Raw genomic sequence first — 17,995 nt, forward strand, 5'->3', positions numbered from 1 at the left:
GCTGATGAGAACCTGACAAATATTTCTTCCTGTAGATGTAGTGGTTCAGACCAGCTTAGATGATTATTACTACTGTCGGAGTGGCGTATCCATGCACCGACAAAAAAGAGGTGAAAAATCTAATTAAATCAGACAAGTGAAACGGAGAAAAATTGATACTTCTCTATCTAACATATGTTTGCGAAAATTGTGTTTGATTCTGCAGGGAGGAGGGCTGCCCCCCAGAAGAAACGTAAGACAAGGAAATCAAGAAAGGCAGAGAGTAAGCACCGAAGAAGAGTTAAGTTCTCGAATGTTGTTCAGACAATTTGTCCAACGGACAGCTCTGAAACTGATGATAGCAGTTCTGACGACGGGAACGATGCTAGTGGTGAGGACAATGGGGAACCAGCTACACAGGGTACAGGTAAAATGTCAATTTTGCGATAATGTGCACTTCATTTTTTATGTGTTGAAAAATATGAGATGAAGATTACCTATATGAAAAATCTACAGTTGTTGGCAACACTGTCAGTGGTGGCGTGGTACGGGCGCATGCTGCTGGTCCAGTTAGTGATGGCATAACTGAAGCTAATGTAGTGGATCCTATTGGTCCAGTACACGGCCATGCTGGTGAGTGGGCATGTTTACACGGGCGTTGAATTATTGATAACATTGGATCGGTTAATCTGAGTTGATCTGTTGGTGTGTCTTGTAGCTGGCGTGGACATAGGTCCTGATGATGAACCTGTCACTGTTGGCAGACTCCATAGGCATGATAGTATCCCTGGGGATACGTTTGCAGGGAGAACTGGTGAGCTCTCATGCACATGAAAAATGAGAAAAGTAATTTTTTCATGCACCTTATTTCGTTTTCAATTATATAATACTTCACAAAAAAAGTGACAGTGACGGAAGTTGGGGGAAGCTCGACCCAGTTGCCACATCGGGTACAAAATTCTGACCAAGGTAAAACACAGGGTTCTGAGATTTACCTGAAGTATACAGCGAATACCATTGGTTCTATTTTCAAGTAGTGTAATAATATGTTCACATGTGACAGGAACGGATGGTTCAGCAGCTGCTCGGCACCACGGAGCAACAGGTGACCAGACGTTGTTTCCAATGATAAGTTTGGAGCTTAATACATTAGCTTGTCTGGTTGAGATTGGGAATTTATTTGCATGCTTACATGCAATGTTTCTGAAAATTTCAGTGCCGGTATCAGAGAGACTGTCAAGAAATCTGAGGTTGCCAGAGGGAATACTAAGGATTGAGGTTAAGGGTGAGATGGGTGAGAAGTTCCCTGGGAAATTCGGACTTAAGCATGATATACCCACTGCTCAGGACGTGCTGCGGTTCTACGACAAGATGGTGCACAGCACACGGAGTGATCGTGACAGGTGGGTAGTTGTTTTCTGATGACTACTTGCCAGATTTGTCTATGCCATTTAGTACATGTGTCCAGACCTAATTGGGAATCTACACGCAGGAAATGGTTCAAACACCTGGTCATGTACCTCATTGTCCTGGGTGGGGATGATTTCATACATCAATTTGGCCCTGATGGTGAGCTCACAAAGCATGGGTGGATAGCATTTTCACGGATGCTTGTCGGTAAAGATGCTCGCATGTATGGCAAATGGTAAATAAGATGGAGGCATCTGTTCGACATTCGTTTTGTGGTAAATGCAACTAAAACTTCATAAGTCTGAGCATTAGTAGCTCGTGTGTATCAATAACTAACAGTATGGCTTGGCGGCAGGAATATCTGATGTACAGCTCTGATGACTTGAGCTCTAATGTACTTGACTACGAATTCATAGTGAGTATGCTGGATGAAGATTTGCTTGGATACAAGCTTCAATGGACCACGAAGGTACAGAAAATAAAATGTCGAACGACATATAAGTTTCTTACAAAATGCATGCAGAAAAAATGAATGACTTGCCTTGCTGATTTTTGCTTCACTTTCTATTGTGCAGCTGTTTCTTCCTGTACCGATGATGGGGGGATTTTCCTTCTATGTTGTGGACATTGAAGAAAGAACACTTCTTGTCATGGATCCAGTTGAAACAAGCATCCACGATGATGAGATGCGTGTCAAACATGAGGTCATTGCACACCTCGTCCTGCGCAGGCTCCGGAGGGTCCTTCGTGGACACTTCGCAGACTGGTACATACCTGAGGATGGTTGGAGTGTGCTTTATGCCTACTGCATGAATGAACCGTGTGAGATGTAAGTCATTCATCGAGAACAAGTCACAACCATAGAAAAAAGAGCAAACATGTGGCATTGTGTGACTGTTAATTCACATTTTTTTGACAGTGAGGACAGCTGGATCTACCTTGGGCATTACTGGAGGAACTACAATGGACTGTATCTCCAGAGGCAAATTGGCGAGGTAAAAAGGGACATCATTTTATGAATGCATAAAATATGTTAGCATTGTATAGAAAGCAGCGGAGATAGCAAGATGACTCATCATAAATCATTTACTGTTTCCCCCGCAGGACGAGCTGGCTTACCTTAAGAAGCAGTTTGCATATGAGGTGATTACGATGAGGGGCAACAGGGGTGACCTGCCAAGCTTCATGCTCAACGAAGTTCTGTTCTAATCAAGCACGGGGAGGCTATTTAACTACGTGTATATAATAAGCGTTAAGAACTGGTGGAGTACCATGGAAGATCTTTTGAATTAGATGCATGGCTGGGGTATGATAGATTAGCTCCTGCTCCACTTGCTGGCATTGGAGTGCTAAATGTCCCAGCACACATGGTTATGTTAGATTCTGGTGAAAACAGACTATGGTGCCTTTTGCGTCCGTCCCCTATGCGGATTTCAGGTGGGGGGCTGTGGTGTGTGGTCGGTAGTGCCTGAACATGGTTTACTTATCATGTCGTCTGTATTCGTGAAGATGTTTATGTACTTACGACTAGTACTGAAATTTGCCCCTGTCTGTACTTGTGTTGCCCTGATGTTCAGTCGTGTAATGACAAAGTTGGGGCGTATATGGTTGATGTGTAGTGCAGGTCTTTAATATGCAGTTGATGCAAATAAGCAAAAGGAGAACGAACGAGGGATGACTAAAGGCATCCATTTGGAGTGACAAAATGGTAGCATTCGGAAGTAGTAGATTTGCGCAGGCAGCTTCATTAACGGTATTGCCTTTCAGGAACTTAACAAATTTAAGGTGAATCGGAAAAAGATGGGATGTATGGTTAGGGGTTTTTAATACATTTTATGGCAGTGGTAGTGAATAAACTCATGCGACAAATCCATGCCAGATTGTGATTACTGTATTATAAAACATAAGGTTCGCTGTTGTATATGAACAAGGGGATTTAACAAAACATCTTCATTCCGTCCTACAGGGAGAATACTTTAGGTACTAATACATATATATATATATATATATATATATATGTTTTGTCCAAATGGGTAAAAGGACTTGTAAAACCCAACATGGTGCAATGTCGCGACAGGGGATATGTAACTAAGTTTCCATAAACAACATGCCACAAAATAAGTTGTTCAACCCAAGTCTCATACAATCCCCAATGATAACCGACACGGCGAAGACAGTGAAAAGTGGATAACATCTCGCGTGGCGATGGTTGGTGCCAGATTATGTGTTTAGTCGTCGAAGGCAGAGTCAGATGGCGCTAAAACAGTCCACAATGCTTTGTGAGCTAGCTTTGAGAAGTTACCCTGGATCTTCAAGCACTCGTGCAGGCAGTCCCTCTTGGTTTTGAAAACGTTTTGCTGTTAACAAAGATGTGTATGGTGTGTCAACCACATATTGCGGATTGATGTATCATTTTGGTCCAAACTTTAATGCATATGGTTGTACTGCGCGGAATGAAAAGAAAATTTGGCTAGCAACAGTCTTCAACATACCTTCGTAAGTGGGATTTTCAGCTTGTCACCGTCGAACTGACGATAGATGTGTACGGCACACGCTCCTGATTCAGCACTAAAAAACATTGAGGGAACGATCAAACATTAGATTGTAAGTTTTGAATGGTTCTCTCACACAAGTCGGTTGATTGCATATATATTGTGGAATTACTTACGCAGTGAAAATGACGTCCGTTGTAGGCTCATGCGTCATACGCCAATTCTCCTTCACTGCCGGCCATCCAGCATAGAATTCATGGAGGCATGCGAACAGTGCGTTGTGCAGTTTCCATGCCGTTGCTTCATCACGGTCCTTCCAGGGGGACTTTCCAGAGCCTTGTGATAGAGCGGGTCGAGAAAATTGATAACTTTCATTTGCATGTCCCAGATAACAACCAACCACCCTTCGGGGCGCGGCACCGGTGTGATGAACTGTGGGATAACAGAAGGATGTCAGCTACTACTGTGCAATTGAGTCAATTTGCTGTGATGGAAAACATTTGGTTTTCTACCAGAAAGGTACCATTTTTGACGAAGTTATGTCATACTTGAGATAATCAGAGGCTAACTGCCTCTGGATTGACACGGTGTGCAGAAAATCGCAGTCAGACAACACTAGTGTCTGCAAATGGCAGTATGAACGCATGATTGTCGGCTAGAAAAACCAGTTTAAATAGAAGGAAAACAAATTAGGAAGGTATTTAGCTTACTGGAAAATCCGGTTCAATTGGGTGCCTCCAGCTTAGGTAAGGACTTTCAATTTCAGCGTACGCATCAAGTTGAGCGAAACGCCTAAACAAGATTGACATCAATTCATGGCCTATAATGTTATTGCCAACAAGCTGGTCACGTAGAACAAAACCAGATATCCGAATGAATCTGGGGTCCTCGTGAACAAGAAAGTTCCTGCATAAAAGAACAGGGATTCGTTATTGCTGGCATATTAACATTAACTGCTCACAATGTGATGACAGAAAAAAAGTTAAACTCGTTACATTGGTGCATGGACATACCCAGCAAGCTCGGTGTCGGGAGCAGAAATGAGGTACTGCTCAATTAGCTCAGCAACACCAGCTTGTGGAGGACAAGGTACCACTCCCCTGACCCATGGATCAGTTTGGAAGCCGGGGCGAGATACATATTTTCGGCCGGGAAGATCAGCACACCTCTCACCAGACACAGTTGTGCTGCCATCATTTGGGAGATCGATGTATAGTTCACTGATCGCTTGCATGTTTTGCTTTAAAAACTGGGTCACCGTTTGTAGAAATTGGCGAAGAGCAGAGCCCAACCGATTGTCCTCACTTGGGTAGGGTGAGTGTGCAATTTTTACCCACTTGCTCGTGGAAGTATTGGCTACCATGGAACACACAACATTGTCAATTCAACTAGTATAATTCAACAAAAGTCGAAAAACGGGTGGGCGAGGTTACCTTCACATGGAGATAGGTTGAGTCGGTGGCCGTGAATGACATTTCTCGCTGGCGTTCTCATCACATTAACTGCTGGTGATGAGGGGCGTAAATTATAGTACATACATGGAGAATAGAAAAATGGATGTGCTGAAGGAGGAGGTACCATTGGGAGCAGTGGGAGCTCTGGGTGGGCACTCGTCATAGTCACACGCTGCACAACATGTGCAGGTGCGGGGGCGGGCAGCATAAAGCTTGTCGGCAAACTTCATCATCTCGAGCTGGATGTGGCCACGTGCAGTTGTTAGGTGCGATATGCAGCGAGCATTGACTTCCTTCAGAAGAACAGTGGTTTCATCGTTGGCCTGAAGCATGAGATGGAGTCAGCAACAACAAACCTTGTGACTAATGATGATGCATGTGAGCAGGAACCGGTACGGACGAAGACATAAAAATGACAACTAACCAGTTGCGGGTACTGCCTACGTAGCTAGTTTGAGAAATCCATGGGCCCTAGTAGTCGTATAGTCGTCGGCGTCATTTCAGTAATGAGATTATGTTTTTGGGCTGAGGTAGGTGCGTCCCTCGCAGATGTCGCGCTAGCGGTAGCACCACAAGACAAGCTTGGCTGCATCGGAGAAAAAGCCGTATTTCTGGACTCTGACAGCTCGAGGACAGGATACTTTGATCGCTCGTAACACACAGTTGAGTGGTCGCGTAGCTTCAGAAAAGCCATGGCATTGTCATTAAAATAAAGGAGAATAACTTGCATGCATACAAAAATGGAAAATGGCATATAACGGAGACTCACCATAGCGCTGGCATAGGACGTGGTTCCCTTGCCAACATCAGTAGCCTGTGTTATCATATTGCGGACTGACTTTTGATCAAACTCCTTGACCCTGGGCAGAACAGAATGATGCTTGTTGAAGATTCCCAGATCGAGGTTGTCCAGAACGAAAATCTGTAAAAAATGAATGGAATACATTAGTTAGCCGTAATTAAAGGTAAATATGGTTTAAATGATGCATGTGCTGAAACACTTGTGCTACCTGCAGGAAAAAATGGCATCCTACTAAGTTACTGACGGGGTTGCCTGAACGGATGTCATTCTTCAGCCTCTTAACCCCAGCTAGCATAGCTTGAATCACATACTCACACCAATTGAACTGGGATATCGTCTCGGTGTCAGCTAGAGCCCCCAGAAATCGATAGTGGCGTAATCATGCTTTGTGGTCGGTGCTAGAACATGGCCCATCACGAAAATAACAAAGGCAATTTGGAAGCAGTCCTTCTCTAGCTTGCTTGATGATTCAGAAATGTCCCTCCTGAGGAAATCTTCCACTGCACGCAGGCTGTGAAGCCCCTTCTTGTCCATTCCCAATGCGGTCTTTATGAACTGAACCGCCTCCGGCTTGATGTGACCATCACGGCCCTTTATGTTGCGATGCCCGCACGGGATCCCAAAAACCTTGTGAACATCCTCTGGCCAGAATTTCAGTACCTTGTTAGCAGCCAGGACAATTGCACGGCGGCTAGTGCTGACCTTGCTCATTGTCCAAGCGCTGAATTTTAGGTTCAATGTCTGAAGCATCTGGAGGTCGAGCATGCCACCAAAACCAATACTTGTAACAAGAAACCGTTTGTACTCGTTGAATGACCGGATAACCTCAACCACGTGCTTGACAGACATACGAGATGTTGCTGCTGGACATGACTATGGAAGAGCACTCTTTGCTGAATCATCACTTGGTAAGTCTGGAGGGATCTGTAGGTTCTCACCACACGGGTCCCCTCCGCAACTAGCTGCATCCGACATGTTTGTCCTGCAAACATTAACCTAAAAATTAAAATGGGAGCTGTGCAAAAGGAAACTCAACCCAATATTCAGTAAAGAATATTTAGCTGATTCAAATGATCTTCTAGAACTTAGAATGGATAGTACTATAAAATGCAATTTAATAACTGAAGCCAGTACACTAATAGATCTGTATTCAGTAAAACAAACTAATAGTGAACAAAATGAGATGGTAATGGAATCAGATTTATCTCTGCAACCCAGTACATGAGTGGAGCTACGCATGGTATGGACAAAGCAGAGGAAAAAATCTAGTCAGCTGACCTTACGAGCACTTGGATCTTGAACAACAATGGGTCTAATAATCGAATAGATCCCACTAGGGACTTGCATGACGGGGAAAAAATGATGTGGATGAGGGCGGACCTGGATGAGAGGCCGATCTTGACGCCGATCAACGCTGCGGGCGAGGGGGGTGGCCGCGGAGCTGTTCGAACAAGAGTCTTCCCGGTCGCTGGAGAAAGGAAGAAGAAGATCTGAATGAGAAGGAAAGAGAGAGAGATGACAAAGAGCTCAGCGGTGGGAGTGTATAGGAAAGTGGTCACGGGTTCGGCCGCAGTGGGCGGCAGCGTGAACAGCTGGCCCCGCTAAATAAAAATAATATGGCTTCCATTGATGAGACTACACATGGGCAATTAAGAAAATAATGCGGGAGCTTATCCCGCTTAAAATATAGACAACACGGGCCTTAAAAAATTGCACGTGACATTTTCATACAAAAGATGAACATGACCATAGGTGTCACCAAATATATAATAATTCATAGCCCTTGATTGCATTACAACAAAATGACAATGACCGTCACAGTGTCCATAACAGCAAAAAAATAAAAGAGGCTCGTCCCAGTACAACACAACGAACATAATAAATTCATGGAACTAGTGGACTATGGACTTAACTAAATGCCCCATTACATGACTCATGGCAGGCAGCCTAAGCACTCTGCTGGAAGATTAGGAACACCAGTGCGACGACGAGGATGAAGTTTGTTCCAGCCAATAGCAGTGCCGTGCGGTGGCTGTCGACGGAGCAGCATGCATGAGCGGCGCGGGGAGGACTCTGCTGCTGCACCTGCGCCTCCATGTGCACTTGTGCTGGCTGGATCTCTGGCTGCATGCGGTCTTCGATGTTGTCGCCCCGCCTGTACCTCTGCTGAAGCGGAGAGCCCGAGCGCCTAGCAATGGCGGCGTGAAGCGCGTAAGGCTGGCTGAGCCCAGCTCTGGTCAGCTCCGGCAGGTATGTGTCCGTAGATCTAATGAAGCCGCATAGTCCAGCCTGCATTCAATCGAAACTCAGGAACAGTGGATGAATCAATCAAAAAGATGATTGTTCTTCAGTACAGATGGGTGCTTACATCTTTCCTGACGCACTTGTAGAAGCGAGCTCCGGCGCGAGACATGTAGGTGACCACCTTGTCTTTGCAGTCGGGGCAAGGGATCAGTGGAAGCACTCCCTCGTGCTGTGAGGAGGAAGAAGAAGAGGCCATGGTCGCCGGTCTGTTCGCTAGAACGGGAAGACAAGAGCATAAGCTTGCAGGGTAGGTGGGTGAATCTTCCAGAGCAAGCCGTTGGGTTTAATAAAAAATAGGGGGAAGGGGACGTCCGTTTGTGAGGTAACGTCTGATCCGTGGCTCACTTCGGTAGTGTGCATCTGAGCCATGTAATGGGAGGGGGGGCAGCGGGGGTATGGTCGTTAAAATAAATGCGGTAGGTGGGTGGGCCCTATCTTCTGGAAAAGCATCCAATACTGCTGAGAATACACTGTGAAATACACACACTGGAGCGAATCTTGGCACTGAAGAATGGTCAGGATAACAGGTGCATCTGAGCTCGGGCTCAGAATAGCACTTTCGGATTTTATTGAACTACAGATTTCTGCATCCGAATTAAACTGTATAACTCTTTAGATTAAATGGTCAAGAAAAATGGAAGACTGCTCCATTGTCAGTTGCTCTAGCAATAAATTTCTAACATTCCCTCAAACTTGTGCTGCAGAACTGAGAACGCAGCCTGAATGTTTAGATCCTTTTGCTGTGCCGTCTTTCTAGCTATGACCATAGGAATTAGGATCAAAAAATTCAACTCCATCCTGACCTTGTTCCGTTGTGCGTGGAAAAAGCTGCAGTTCTCAAGCTGGCAACCGATTACTTTTCTGCTCTTTTAGGCCAGCCCTCTCCTTCTATGCCCACCGTTCAGCTTAGCCGGCTGTATGCACCCGACGATCTATCATGTCTAGAGAGGGAGTTCACCTGGGAAGAAATTTTTTATGCTATCAACCACTCGCCGAACAACCGCAGCCCTGGTCCGGATGGCTTCACCAACGAATTCTATAAAGCCTTCCTTGGTGACATCAAGACGGATCTCCAGCTTTTCTCCTCTCAGCTGTACCAGAACTAGTTATATCTGAAGGGCATCAACGTGGCTCACATTTCCCTCCTGCCCAAAAAGGATACACCGCTTGAGCTAAAGGATTTCAGGCCAATCTCTATTGTTCATAGTGTGCCAAAGCTTGCCAGCAAAGTGCTGACTAGAAGGCTTCAAGTCCACATCCCTAACCTAGTTCACAGCTTGCAATCCGGTTTCATCAAGGGTCATGCTATTGTGGAAAACTTTGCCATGGCTGCTGATATGATACAAACAGCTCACAAGAGAATGTTACCCATGGTGGCTCTTAAGTTGGATTTTCAAAAAGCCTTTGACACCGTTAGTTGGTCATGCCTCTTCAGCATCCTCACTGCTAGAGGCTTTCGTCAACGCTCGATCAGTTGGCTTGAATCTCTACTGTCTACGGCAACTTCCAGAGTTATGCTGAATGGGGAATTGGGGGACTCCTTCACCACTAGGAGGGGTTTCCAGCAAGGCGATTCCATTTCACCATATCTTTTCATTCTTGTGGCTGATGTTCTGCAACGGCTATGCTGCTCAGCTTTTCAAGATGGCCACCTAGTTCACCAGCATTCCAGTGTAGTGTAGTCGAGATGTCCCATTATCCATTCAATCGTAGTTTTCACCCTGGGATGAGCAGGACTCTTCTGAGTCTAGCTACCGATTTCAGGATGGACAATAGGATAGTTCCATGGAACGAACTCACCGGTAGTGACACCATAATGAATGAGTTGGCTCACAAATTACGTAGGTCTGGGTGGCCTGAAAGGACCTATGAGGAGGTTAGTAAAAAACTTCTTAGGTTGCATGAAAGGTGGAAGAAGGTAGTGGAGCCGAAGAGTGAAACTTTCAGAAGGACTGCAGCAAAGAATACATTTTTATGGACTGAGGAGAGCGAGGACGAAGATGATATCTTCATGCCGCCGCTTCCGGGTTCTGCATCGTCGAAGGGCAAGAGTTCTGCATTGTCCAAGGGCAAGAGTTCTGCATCCTCGAAGGGCAAGAGTTATGCATCGACGGAGGGCAAGAGGACCGCATCGTCGAAGGGCAAGAGGGCTGCATCAACGGAGGATGACGATGATGACTTCATGCAGTATGTAAGATGTATTCCAGTTGTACCGTCACTTAGATATAATTGCATTATTAGTTTGTACTGTATTATTGTAGGGCATTATGTTCTATCTGAATTTCATTTTGTAGTATGTAAGATGTATTGCACAAGTTCAGCCGCACCGTTTAATTCAGATGTACTTGTATCTTAATTATCGGTTGTAGTCTCTTTGGAAATGTAACTGGAATAAGAATGCGAATTAATAGTAATATGTCTCTCGCATACATAAAACAATATATGTCTCCTGCTCAGATAGAAGCAAGTGCGATAGTAACACATACATGAAGCATGTCTCATACATAAATACTGACTCACAGCTGCGAATAGTCTGAAACTAACATAGATAATGACACATACATAGATAGATAAGCATATCACTGCGGGGGACGACGACGAGTCTGGGTCTTCCTCGGACGAGGACCGGAAGGCGATAAGCGCTGAGGCGGTGGACGAGGCTCGCGATAACCACGACCATAGTTAACCTCGTCTGTCACGGTCCGTGTCTCCTGCGTCGGTGGTGGTGGTGGAGTGTGAAACACTGTCTGCGAGAAGTCATAAATGTTTGTAGCTTGGTTGTCATCCTCGCCGTCGCCCTCAAAGTACGAAGCACCACCACTAAGCATCGGTGACTGCACTGAATGCATGAACGGTTGCAACTGGTTGCCGCCTGCGGTAAAGTAAAACATGTAAAATTGATACAAATGCATGAACGAAGCACCACCACTAAACATCAATGATTGCTGAGAATGCATGAACGATTACTACAATGTTGAAAAGAATGTAGTGAGTAGTGTTACCTAGTTCCATCTGCTGATGCCAGTAAGCACTCCCTAGCTGTGAAGGAGGTGGCTGATGCCAGGAAGAGCTCCCTGGCTGTGAAGGAGGTGGCTGATGCCAGGAAGAGCTCCCTGGCTGTGAAGGATGAGGTTCTGCACGGTGCACAGAGGGTCGTGGTTCTGAATGGTGCACAGAGGGTCGTGGTTCTGAATGCTGTACAGAGGGACGTGGCGGACGATGTGCTGGAGGAGGAAGTGCAACATCCGAAGACCATCTACACGTAACAGCTGCGTAAATCCCGCGTAGCTTGTCATCAAGATGCCTCAACCATCAGACGCCCTCTTGCGGTGGGATAGTTTCTCCCCTCTGAAAGCGTTGCATTAAGGCGGAAACCTCCTCTCGCGCCTGTACTGTCAAGTCACCCTGTACACGAAGAGTTAACCAATTATATCCTCGTTGTATGATAGACACCACGAATAGATAACCAAGCGAATATGTCCAGGTTAACAAAAGACTTAACATATGAGAACCAAGGCACGTACCGCGTGGTGTCTGGTTCCCACAACAGAGGTAGTTGGGTACATATCGCTGGTGAGAGGGGCTTCGATCTGATCAGGAGCAGCTGATGGAACCAAGTAGATCCTCGTTGTATGCCGGTAACGCTGCAGATACAACCCGAACATTTCCCAGTTAAAGGGCCGAACCTCACCCCAGATATTTGTCGGTGCGGTAGTCCATTCATCAACGTAAGGGGTAATGCTCTTAAGCCAATAAGCCATGGACTTGTTTCCTCCTAGGCGACTGCCCCTGAGATTGATATGCGCGATACATGATTAGGTATATTATGAATGCAGAGCTGACAACTAAAATAGTATTAGTACTTACTTGTGCACGTGTTCTGGCAAGTGTGGAATATCTGGAATCTTAGGCTCTTGACATAGACCGAACTATCTCATCACCCTATGAAGAGCCATCTCCTCAACTGTCACGTCGAACACCAACTTGGCCTTGGTCATCCAATAGTGCCGATCTCTAGTGCACAATTCAGAAATCACAACTGGGCACCTCGATGATATAGCCTGAGGCGAGTATGGCTCCCAGATAACTCGATCCTCGTGCAAACTGTCAATCTGCGTCGTGAAGGACGGGTAGCATCCCCTAACCTGGCTATGCGCAAACTGTCTCTGTGCATGACGGGCCTTTCGTCTGCCCCTACTTGTTCGTCGAAGGTCTGTATGCAGGATGTATACTCTCTCACCGTCGTTTACCTTCTTGAAATTGCCGACGACTCTAAACCCTGTCATCTCACCTATCCATGTGTTGAGCACTGCCTCTTTTAAATAGTATGGGGACACGAAGGAGATAGCATCCAACTCAATCTGGCCACAGGCAGCCAACACATGAGAGCAAGGTAGGTGCAACAACTTCGGTTTGTTGCATGTACACTCACACATTGGATAAACTTATGTTCCAATTTTTACCTCGTGTGTCTTCACCTCATGTCTAGAACCAAAACCATCGGTAGGAAGCTGAACCTCATACCTCCTTTCTTGACTCCCTATGAGTCTGACAGTGTGCTTCTTTGCTTTCTCTATCTTCTTTGCCATGTATTCCATGACACGGCTCCAATAAGGTGTGTTCTAATTATCTTCAATATGCTTCTTTGCTAACTCGTGCCTTTCTCTGAAATATCTCAAAGTGCCATGGCATACAGCCTCCACAATAGCTGTAAGTGGCAATGCTCTATTCCCTCTCAGCACAAAGTTATACACCTCTGCAAGATTGGTTGTCATGTGGCCATACCTAGCTCCATGGGTGTCATGCAGCAAAGACCAATTCACTTAAGGCCGTTTCTCTTTCCACTCAGAAAAATTGTTTATTGCCCTTCCCTTCTTTCTCTTAGTATTAAGAGGGTCAATTGCTGGCAAGTCACAAAGACCTACTGGCTCCTCTAGCTCCACGATGAGTGCTGCTAATTTAACCTGATCTTCTTCCATTTTCATCCTCGCACGGACCTGCTTCTTAGTAAACTCATCTAGTTTTGACCAAACAAATCCGTATTTGCGCTGCTGGCTCTGCTTGCATAATTTTTTGAACAAGTTCATCAACCGCTTGTTCTTGAACTGTGAGAAAAAATTAGCCCCAAGATGGTGCATGCACCACCGGCTCAGCAAGTCCCTCCAAGGTGTTGGTTCGTCAACTGTTGGATTACGTAGTGTCTTCACGACCTTCAATATACCGGCATGTCTGTCATGAATGACACACACATTTGGTCAGTCCTTCACGATGGCAATTTTCACTTGCCGGAAGAACCATACCCAGCTGGGAAAGTTCTCACCCTCCACAAATGCCATGGCAAGTGGGATGATTTGATTGTTCCCGTCCACACCAATAGCAGTCAGGATTTTCCCTCTATACTGACCGGTCAGGAATGTACCATCCACAAACATAACAGGAGGACAATGCCGGAAAGCTTCGATGCAAATAGCAAAAAAGAAGAACACTCGTTTCAACACCTTGAAATCTGGTATACTCAGCAACCTCATGTGTTGTACGTTCACATAAGTGTCGGGATTCCTGTCCTTCAGTATGCCAAGGAGACGGACAACATTATCATATGATTCGAAGAACGTCCCAAACCTTTCCTCCGTAGCCTTATGCTTAGCCCTCCAAGCCTTCCCATAAGGAATTAAATAATTCCATCTGACCTTCACTGCTGTCTGGATGTGCTTTGCTTCCATATCTTTCTTCTCTACTATCTCAGTATACATGAGTTGCGCAATGAGAGTTGAAGTCAGGTTCGGATGCTTCACCAGCGGGTTCTTCCTCACACAATTATGTGGGACGACATTGGTGACAACCCAGTGAATGTCATACTTCGGCACGTGCCCATGCACCTTCCCAGGACAACCTGTTTCAACACATTTCACGGTATAGTTTGTTGGACTTGATATGTGTGTACGGAAAACCCTCTGCGTACACATAGCCCACTTTATCACTCAATTTTTTTCTTTCTATCAAACATAGCCCCTATCTGCACTTGGTTCAGATTATACTAAGGCCGGTGGATATGTCCTGATCCCATGCAAAAGGAATCGGTACCTCCACTTCATCCTCAGAATTTTCAGAATCCAGTTCCTCCGCCATCGATCCTCGTCCTCTTCCTCCATCACCCTCTGCATTTCATCCCCTTCCTCATCCCCATCAGCAAAACCAGAACCAGCTAATATTATCGACTGGCTACTCTGCCCAGTACCAGGACCACAAACATTGTGTGGCACATAGTCCGACTCTATCTTGGGTTGGCTAGCATCCACATCTTGTGGTTGTGACCCGGATAAAACAATCTCGTTAGGCACTTCACTGCCTCGGCCGGGTTCATATGGGTGGGTATTCTCCTCCTTCGGCACAGGTTGCACAAGTGCATATGGGTGGATTCTTCGGTCCCGGCAACGTCTTAACAGGGACAACCAATGCTGGCTCCTATCTATCGGCATCAATTCCCACTTGACATTTTTACAGGATTTGATCCACAATGCATGAATACTGACACTACAAAAAAAAAGACACATCCGTGACATTTTGGGCCGAACGAAATTTTATTCTGTCATACTTATGGCACTTCTATGACAATAATTGTGACAAAACACGGTATCATCATAGATGTGGTGGGGTCCTACTTCTATGACAAAAAATCATGACATAAAATGGGCTTTTCATCCTGGGCGGGCCGGAGAGGCAGCTGCATGACATTCTTTGGGCCGTCCATGACGGAAAAAACCGTGGTAGAAGCGAGGGCGAGGAATATATCGGGGTGTTCCCGGTTACGGTGGGTGGTCGGGGCCGAGCGATGCGCGTTTCTCTCATACACGCACGCGCGTGGGTGCGAGGCGTTGGGCTCTAACTGAACCCGAGCGATTGCACTACAGGCTACGCGTTACTGAACCCAAGCGATCGATCGATAGCTGTTAACTGAACCCGATCGAGCGATTCCTTCGCTACTGCTGCTAACTGAAGCCGATCGATGCTACCTCTGGATGAATAGTGAGCGTTGCTGGGAGGGTTTGGATGAACAGTTCCCGGTGGGGGTGGATGAACAGGACCCCGTGGTGTTGCCTCTAGATGAACATGACCCTGATCGATCGAGCCAGTTGGGGCAGGATGAACAGGACCCCGTGGAGGGCAGGATGAACAGGACCACCCCGTGGAGGGCAGGATGAACAGGACCACCCCGTGGAGGGCTGGACGAACAGTGGACGATGGAGGGCTGGATGAACAGTAGGCCGTGGAGGGGCGGTTGAACAGGAGTCCGTGGAGTGGGCTGGTTGCACAGTAGCCGGTGGAGTAGCGTGCGGTGGAGGCTGGATGAACAGGAGCACGTGGATAAACAGTCGCAGGTGGAGGCTGGAGGAGGTCGACGGTGGATGAACAATAGCCCGTGGAGGCTGGAGGGGGTCGACGATGGAGATGAACAGTATCCCGTTGAGTCCCGTTTTGCGGTACGCCACACCCCTCCCGATGAATAGGACCCCCGTTTCGACCGTAGCGCTCCAACACAAGTCCGTTTCCTCCGTTTTGCGGTACGCCACACCCCTCCCGATCAACAGGACCCCCGTTTTGATCGTAGGAGCTCCGTTTCCTCCGTTTTGCGGTACGCCAGACCCCTCCCGATGAACAGGATCCCGTCTCGAACGTGGCCAGTCGAACACAAGGCCGTTTTCTCCGTTCTGCGGTACGCCAGGCCTCGTTTCCATCGGCTGTTCCGTCCAAGCCGGGTTGGCTCCCACACGTTCTGTTGCCTCCCGATGAACACGACGCATTCCGTTGCCTGCCCATGAACACGACGACGACGCAGTTTCTCCGTTCCGACCCAGCCATGTACACGAGCCCTGGCCGTACGTACGCGCGAGTAGGCGTTCGAGACCCCGCCCGTATGTACGTACGTGGCCGTATTTACTTTCTTGCACTCTGGCCGTTGTACGTACGTGTACATGCTACGTGCGCGCCTCTACTACGACACGCGCGCGCCTCTACATCGACCAGTATGTACGTACACGTTCGCGACCAGAATGACAATGCTACGCACGCTTCGACCAGGTGGGTCCCGACTATCAGGCACTTCCTTGCGTGCGAAGATGTAGCTGGTGGGTCCCAGCAGTCAGGGGGGAAAATCATTTTTTTTGCCCGGACGCACTTCCTTGCGTGCGAAGATATCGCTGGTAGGTCCCGGCAGTCAGGGGGGAAACATTTTTTTCGCGAAATACGGTTGCCCATCCGGTGGGTTCCTGCTGTCAGGTGGAGGAATCATTATTTTCTGCGTAATAAGGAGGCACTTCCTTGCTGCGGTCGTGGACCCAGCTGTCAGCCTCTCCACATACAGTCCACGTCCAATGGAAGCCGTTCCTTGACCACGTTGACCACGCCGCGCCGAGAGCACCAGGGCGGTGGACGACGGCGAGGCCTAGGAAGGGTATGACGCGGAGCCGGGGAAGACGCGACAGTGGATGCCCACGCGTAGAGCAGTATGAGGGTTCACTGGTTCGCTGTGGTGTGAGGCTGTCGTCGCCACAGAATAACAGGGGGTGTGGGTGAGTAGAGGGATGGCCTAGCCAGCGGTGGGAGTAGTAGGGGCGGTGAGGCCTTCGCGGCATCGCAGCCGGCCACGGGAGGCAGGAGCACGAGGCACGACCGGCGCTGCTTTGGGCGGCTGGAGCAAGAAGACCAGAGGTTGAAGAAGCACTACGGCGGTTGAATGGACATCGTACGGTCACTGGAGCTAGAATCGTTCATATTGACTAAGTTGACAAAGCCCTCCATCCCCGTCAACTTAGTTGGCCCACAAGTCAGCCTCCCACTATTGTGGGTCCCACCTAGCAGGGGGTATTCATTTTTTTGTGCGTAATAAGGAGGCACTTCCTTGCGTGCGAAGATATAGCTGGTGGGTCCGACCTATCAGCGATGGGAACGTTTTTCGCGAAATACAGAGGCTCTTCCGGTGGGTTCCAACTGTCAAGTGGAGGAATCATTATTTTGCGCGTAATAAGGAGGCATTTCCTTGCGTGCGGCCGTGGACCGAGCTGTCAGCCTCTCCACGCACAGTCTACTTCCGATGGTGTCGTTCATTGACCACGTTGACCACTTCGCGCCGAGCACATCCAAGGTGGTGGACGACGGCGAGGCTGGGCTGGGCTGGGTGAACAAATAATGTAGCGTCCATGCGACCCATTTATGTTTTTCCTAAAAAATTACAGGCCATTTGCACTTTCTCGAATTACACGATTTTGTTGGGCTTATTCTAATTATAATGTTGGGGTGGGGCGCAGCAATGTTATCAAAAACTAAACAGGGGCTGAGAATTTTGTTATATATATATATATATATATATATAAATAATAAGTGATTTATTATTACATTGGTCCTTAAATCTTACCAAGCTTTTGTACACAATCACCAGGATTTTCATTGCCAAAAAAAAATCCAGGATTTTATTGTTAAGAAATTATTTTTATAAGTTAATAAGATGTGGGATATTATTTTCTTACATATGTAAGTATCTGTTAAATATATGATGA

Source organism: Triticum aestivum, chromosome 1D (assembly GCF_018294505.1).
Source record: "Triticum aestivum cultivar Chinese Spring chromosome 1D, IWGSC CS RefSeq v2.1, whole genome shotgun sequence".
In the NCBI taxonomy this organism is placed as follows: Eukaryota; Viridiplantae; Streptophyta; class Magnoliopsida; order Poales; family Poaceae; genus Triticum; species Triticum aestivum.